This window comes from Ranitomeya imitator, chromosome 3 (assembly GCF_032444005.1).
Source record: "Ranitomeya imitator isolate aRanImi1 chromosome 3, aRanImi1.pri, whole genome shotgun sequence".
NCBI lineage: Eukaryota > Metazoa > Chordata > Amphibia > Anura > Dendrobatidae > Ranitomeya > Ranitomeya imitator.
In genome coordinates, this window is record NC_091284.1 from 384,016,864 (window position 1) to 384,022,863 (window position 6,000).

Here is a 6,000-nt window from a genome sequence, read left to right on the forward strand (position 1 = left end):
ACTTTTAATTTCTGCTCATATTTTGGTTTCTATTTTGCATGTGAATTTATTTTGGTTCACTGAAAACTGTTTTTAAGTTGAAGCATTTTTTTCTGATATTTAGATTACTGTCGCCAGTAGTGTTGAGCATTCCGATACCGCAAGTATCGGGTATCGGCCGATATTTGCGGTATCGGAATTCCGATACTGAATTCCGATACTTCCCGCGTATCGGATACCGGAATCGGAAGTTCCCAGAATTCAAATTGAACGCAGCAGCCAATGAGGAATGAATGAAAGTGTGGGCACATCCTGTTTAGCATGGTGGGCATGTAAGTACTGGCAAGGCTTGGATTGGCTGCTGAAATGATGTCACTCTGCACTATAAAAAAGCGCTGCCGCCATTTTGCGCTCACTCTGCTGTGATTTCAGTTAGGGACAGGACGCTGTGTTCTAACTGAGGGCCAGTTGAGCTAGCTAATTGCTTTATTTTCCTTTCCAAAGGCTAATTTAGCAAAACGCTGTGTGTTCTTCACTGTTCACCTTGCTCTTGCCTTGCAGCGCTGTTTTAACAGCGTTCTGCAAGGTCTCTGTGTGTGTGTGTGTGTGTGCAGCTCACTCTGTAGTCTGTGTGCAGCCATATACCCGGTTGTATTCAGCTCAGGGGGGGTTCACACTGCCTCACACAGTTGTTCTTTTTTGCTCTTAGTGCAGCCTGCTGCACATTTTTTCTCAAATTTCCTATTAGTGTTTTTCCACCAGTCTCCAGCTCTATTGTGGAAAAACACTACATAGGATAACCTAGAGGGGGGTTTTTGGGCCTTGCAGCGCCGTTTACGGCTGTCTGCACGGTCTCCGTGTGAGCCCAGCTCGCCCTGTAGTCTGTGTGCAGCCATAGCCGGTTGGATTCAGCTCAGGGTTCGTTACTGGCTCATACCTTGAGAAAAATTTTCCTTTTTTTCAAATAGTGCAGCCTGTTTAAAATTTGAAAAAAAAAATTCCTATTAGTGTCTTTCCACTCGTATCCAGCTAAATAGTGGAAAAACACTATATAGGATAACCTAGAGGAGGGTTTTTTGGCCTTGCAGCGCCGTTTACGGCTGTCTGCACGGTCTCCGTGTGAGCCCAGCTCGCCCTGTAGTCTGTGTGCAGCCATAGCCGGTTGGATTCAGCTCAGGGTTCGTTACTGGCTCATACCTTGAGAAAAATTTTCCTTTTTTTCAAATAGTGCAGCCTGTTTAAAATTTGAAAAAAAAAAAAATTCCTATTAGTGTCTTTCCACCAGTCTCCAGCTCAATTGTGGAAAAACACTACATAGGATAACCTAGAGGTTTTTTTGGGGGCCTTGCAGCGCCGTTTACGGCTGTCTGCACGGTCTCTGTGTGAGCGCAGCTCGCCCTGTAGTCTGTGTGCAGCCATAGCCGGTTGGATTCAGCTCAGGGTGCGTTACTGCCTCATACCTTGAAAAACAATTTCCTTTTTTTCAAATAGTGCAGCCAGTTTAAAATTTGAAAAAAAAAATTCCTATTAGTGTCTTTCCACTTGTATCCAGCTAAATAGTGGAAAAACACTATATAGGATAACCTAGAGGAGGGTTTCTTGGCCTTGCAGCGCCGTTTACGGCTGTCTGCACGGTCTCCGTGTGATTTAAACTAGCTCTGTAGCCCGATCTGCACCAAAAAAAAGGTTAAGTTCACCAAACACAACTTACACTTGTGTAGGCCACATTTGAAAAATAATAAAGTTTAGTCCACAATTTACAACATTAGTGTTTCTTACACCTGTTAGGAGGAGCATTACAGGAATAAGCACACTAAGGCCTTAGTACTTTTCTGCTTATCTTTATCTGTCAACCAAGATGAAGAGGGCAGGGAGTAAGGCACGTGGGCGTGGGCGCGGAGCAGGGAGAGGAGCAGGGAGAGGACGTGGTGATTCTGTGCCTGCTGCGGGCGCCGGTGACTCGTCGTCACTCAGTTTCAGCAGGGAACAGTCCTTCATGCGCAGCTTTGTCGGAGAGCGCCGTGCACCGCTGCTGCGTGAAGACCAAATTGAAGCCGTTGTCGGGTGGATGGCAGCTAACGCCTCGGCATCGACTTCAGTTAGTGCCACATCCTCTCAGGCACAGAGCACTGGAGAGCAGCCATCTGTCTCTTCACCACCTGCCAAATTGGCCAGGCAGTCAGAGAGCCCAGGACAGGAGCCGTCTCTACTTCTGTTCTCTGAATCTCTTGGCTTGGAAACAGGGGGCCAGCCAAGCAGCATTGGAGAAATGGAAGAAGAGGCAGTGTGCAGTGATGCCCAACACCTTTTTCTCTCTGACTCTGAAGAGGCAGGTGGGCCAGTGCCTCCGGTGACCACAGCGCAGTACGCATCTGATGATGAAACTCAGGTGCCGCTTTCTCGTGCGTACTGTGCTGCTGAGACTACCCAGGAGGAGCAGTTGGTGGCAGAGGGTAGTGGAGATGATGAGGTCCTTGACCCATCGTGGCGTGAGGAACAGGAAGGTGGTGGGAGCAGCTCAGAGGAAGAGCTTCCTCTTACGGGCCAAAGAGGGAGAGGGAGGGGGAAGACTGCGGAGCCTGTAGCCTCCACTTTGGCACCCGTTAGGAGCCTGTCTCTTTCCAAAGCCAAAAAGGGCGCTCCCAAGACTTGCAGTGCCTGGTCCTTTTTTGACACAGTTGCAGATGACATTTGTTTTGTCAAATGCAAGCTGTGTCATCATAAAGTAAAAAGAGGGAAAAATGTCAGCAACCTCAATACCACAAATATGTGGAAACATGTGCGGACCAGGCACGCGGTGGAGTTACAGAAACACACTGAAGATGTAGGCCAACCAACAGCGGCAGCTACCACCTCTTCAGCTCGTGTTGCCTCTTCCTCCAGCTCACGCACAGCTGGTTTGGCTTCCTCCCAGAGACCTAGTGTAATTCCACCCACAGCACCACCTTCCCAGTCATCCTCACACTCCCAGTCTACTCTACAGCCATCGGTAGTCCAGGCATGGGAGAAAAGGCGGGCATTCTCGGCCAACCACCCCCGAGCACAGGCTCTGAATGCAGGCATTGCCAAACTGTTGTCCCTGGAAATGCTCTCGTTCAGGCTGGTGGAGACTGACAGCTTCCGTGACTTGATGGCATTGGCAGTCCCACAGTACAAGGTGCCCAGCCGCTTTTACTTCAGCAGGCAGGCTGTCCCTGCCCTGCACAGGCATGTTGAGGCAAACATAAAACATGCGCTACTGAACGCCGTCAGTAGCAAGGTCCACCTCACCACCGATGCGTGGACTAGTCAGCATGGACAGGGGCGATATGTTTCCCTCACTGCCCATTGGGTTAATGTTGTTGAGCCAGGTACAGATCGTGCGAGTGGCGCAGGACGTGTCCTGCCCACTCCAAGGATTGCAGGAATCCAGTCTGTACGCATCGACTCCTCCTCTTACACCAGTTCCTCTGATTCCTCTCTGCAGGATCCGTCACAGTCCACCCCCACATGGACCCGTGAACGTTTACCTATGACCGACATGAGCACAGTCGTGGCCAAACGTCAGCAGGCCGTCTTGAAACTAGTTTCATTGGGGCATCGAAGCCACACAGCGCAGGAGCTCTGGAATGCCATAAAGCAGGAGAGCGATGTGTGGTTACTGCCAGCGAATCTCCAGCCAGGCATGGTAGTGTGTGACAATGGCCGAAATCTGGTGGCAGCTTTGGCCCTTGGCAACCTCACTCACATCCCATGTCTGGCACATGTGCTCAATTTGGTTGTGCAGAGTTTTCTGAGGGACTATCCGGATCTTGATGCCCTGCTGCACAAGGTCCGCCTAGAGTGTGCTCACTTGCGGCGTTCCAGCTTGGCCAGATCCCGCATTGCTGCTCTGCAGCGCCGATTCCGCCTTCCGGAACACCGCATCATATGTGACCTACCTACCCGGTGGAATTCCACGTTACATATGTTGGAGCGGTTGTGTGAGCAGCAGCAAGCAGTTATGGAGTACCAGCTGCATCAGGCGCAAAGAAGTCGCAGTCAGCGCCGATCAGACTTCACAACCACAGAGTGGGCCACTATGAAGGACGTCTGCCAGGTTTTGCGTCCTTTTGATTATTCCACGCGGATGGCAAGTGCAGATGATGCACTAGTCAGCATGACTGTCCCCCTTATCTGCCTGCTTCAGCAAACTTTGCAAGGGTTAAGGGATGATGTGGTGGAAGAGGTGGAGGATGAGGAGTCACCTTTTCCATCAGCTTCTGGAGAGTCAGCGCCACGTGGTTCCTCACAAAGGGGTACGCAGGGGCCAATTTGTGAGGAGGATGAGGAGGAGTCAATGGAGGAGGAAGAGCTCCGTCCAGAGGAGGGAGCGACACAATTGTCCAGTGGTCAGTGTGTACAGCGAGGGTGGGGTGATGACGAGCGGGCAGAGATCATGTCTCAAGCAGGGGACAGCGTTTCTGGGCCGGTTGGCACTCTGCAGCACATGGTGGATTTCATGCTGCAGTGCCTGAGAAACGACCGCCGCATCGACCACATTCTCAACATGCCTGATTATTGGGTGTTCACCCTCCTCGATCCTCGCTACCGGGACAACGTCCAAAACCTCATCCCTGCGTTGACCCGGGAGCGTAAATTGCGGGAGTACCACGACACACTGGTGAATTCCATCATCTTCTCCTGTCCAACTGAGAGGAGTGCTGCTAGTGCTTTACAAAGCAGCTCAGTGCGTCGAGGCAGTGGGGGAGGCTCTGCCCAAAGAGGGAGCAGAAGCAGTGCCTCTGCCCAAGGCAAGCCCAGTATGGCACAACTCTGGCACACTTTTGTGTGCCCGCCTCAAATGTCTACACCATCACCGGCGGCTCCAGTCAGCAGGAGGCAACGGTTCCGTCAGATGGTGACAGACTACATGGCTTGCCCTCTTACTGTACTCCCAGACGGCTCTTCCCCGTTCAAGTTTTGGGTCTCTAAGCTGGATACATGGCCAGAGCTAAGCCAGTATGCATTGGAGGTGCTGGCTTGCCCTGCGGCTAGTGTCTTATCGGAACGTGTCTTTAGTGCCGCAGGTGGTGTACTAACAGACCGTCGCATGCGACTATCCTCCGATAACGTTGACCGGCTTACTTTCCTGAAAATGAACCAGGCCTGGATCTCGCAGGAATTTGCCACTCCTCTGCCTGATTAAGTAATTGGGTGTCATCCAGGTCTCCTGCTGTGTTCATCTTTCTACCACCTGAACTGCTATTCCTGGGCTCCAACACCGCCAGTTGCGGCTCAGAAGTGCAGGCTGCACAGTAAAAACATACGACCCAGTGTTATTGGGTTTCAGTAACGTCAGCTGATCCCCAGCTGTGTAGCCGGCAATGTGTCCTGCGACCGCCACGCTGGCACAACAACCTAAATGTAAGGGAACCTCTCCCCCCCCCCCCCCCCGTCGTTTGTTACTGAAAGAGCCATCTTGTGCAGCAGTAATGCTGCGCAAGGAAAAGGTAGCTCTTTTTTTTTAGCTCTTTGCACACGCAGAACTTAACACTTATAAAATGTGTTCACTGATACCGTTATACCGTCCCGGAGCTGGGACTTTCCTTCGTAATGTGACGCAGCACAGCCGTCATTCCTACCCCCTTGGTGCCATGCGCTGCCTCCTCAGCGTTGTTTTAAGCTGTCACGGAGCCTGCGCTGTTCTGTTATCCCTTGGGCATGCCCTATTTGCGCTGCCTGTCTTCTGACATAATTTGGTGTCAGGCTGGCTGCGCCTGTGCGGCCGCGGTGCCCGAGATCCCGCCTCGCAGTGTCTTCTGATTGAGTCACACTGCGGGCCTGGGATCCATGGGCATGCGCAGTGCATATCTTCCCCTCGGGCTCTCGCTCATTTCCCTCCGCCTTCTTTAGACTGTGCGCCGTCAGCTGATCCCTAGCATGCCACGGCCGTGACACCGCACAGTCTGAAGAAGAGGGAAGGAGGGGAGTGAGAGTCGAGGTTATGCACTGTGCATGCCCATGGTTCCAAGGCCCGCAGTGGGATTACGTTAGATGAGA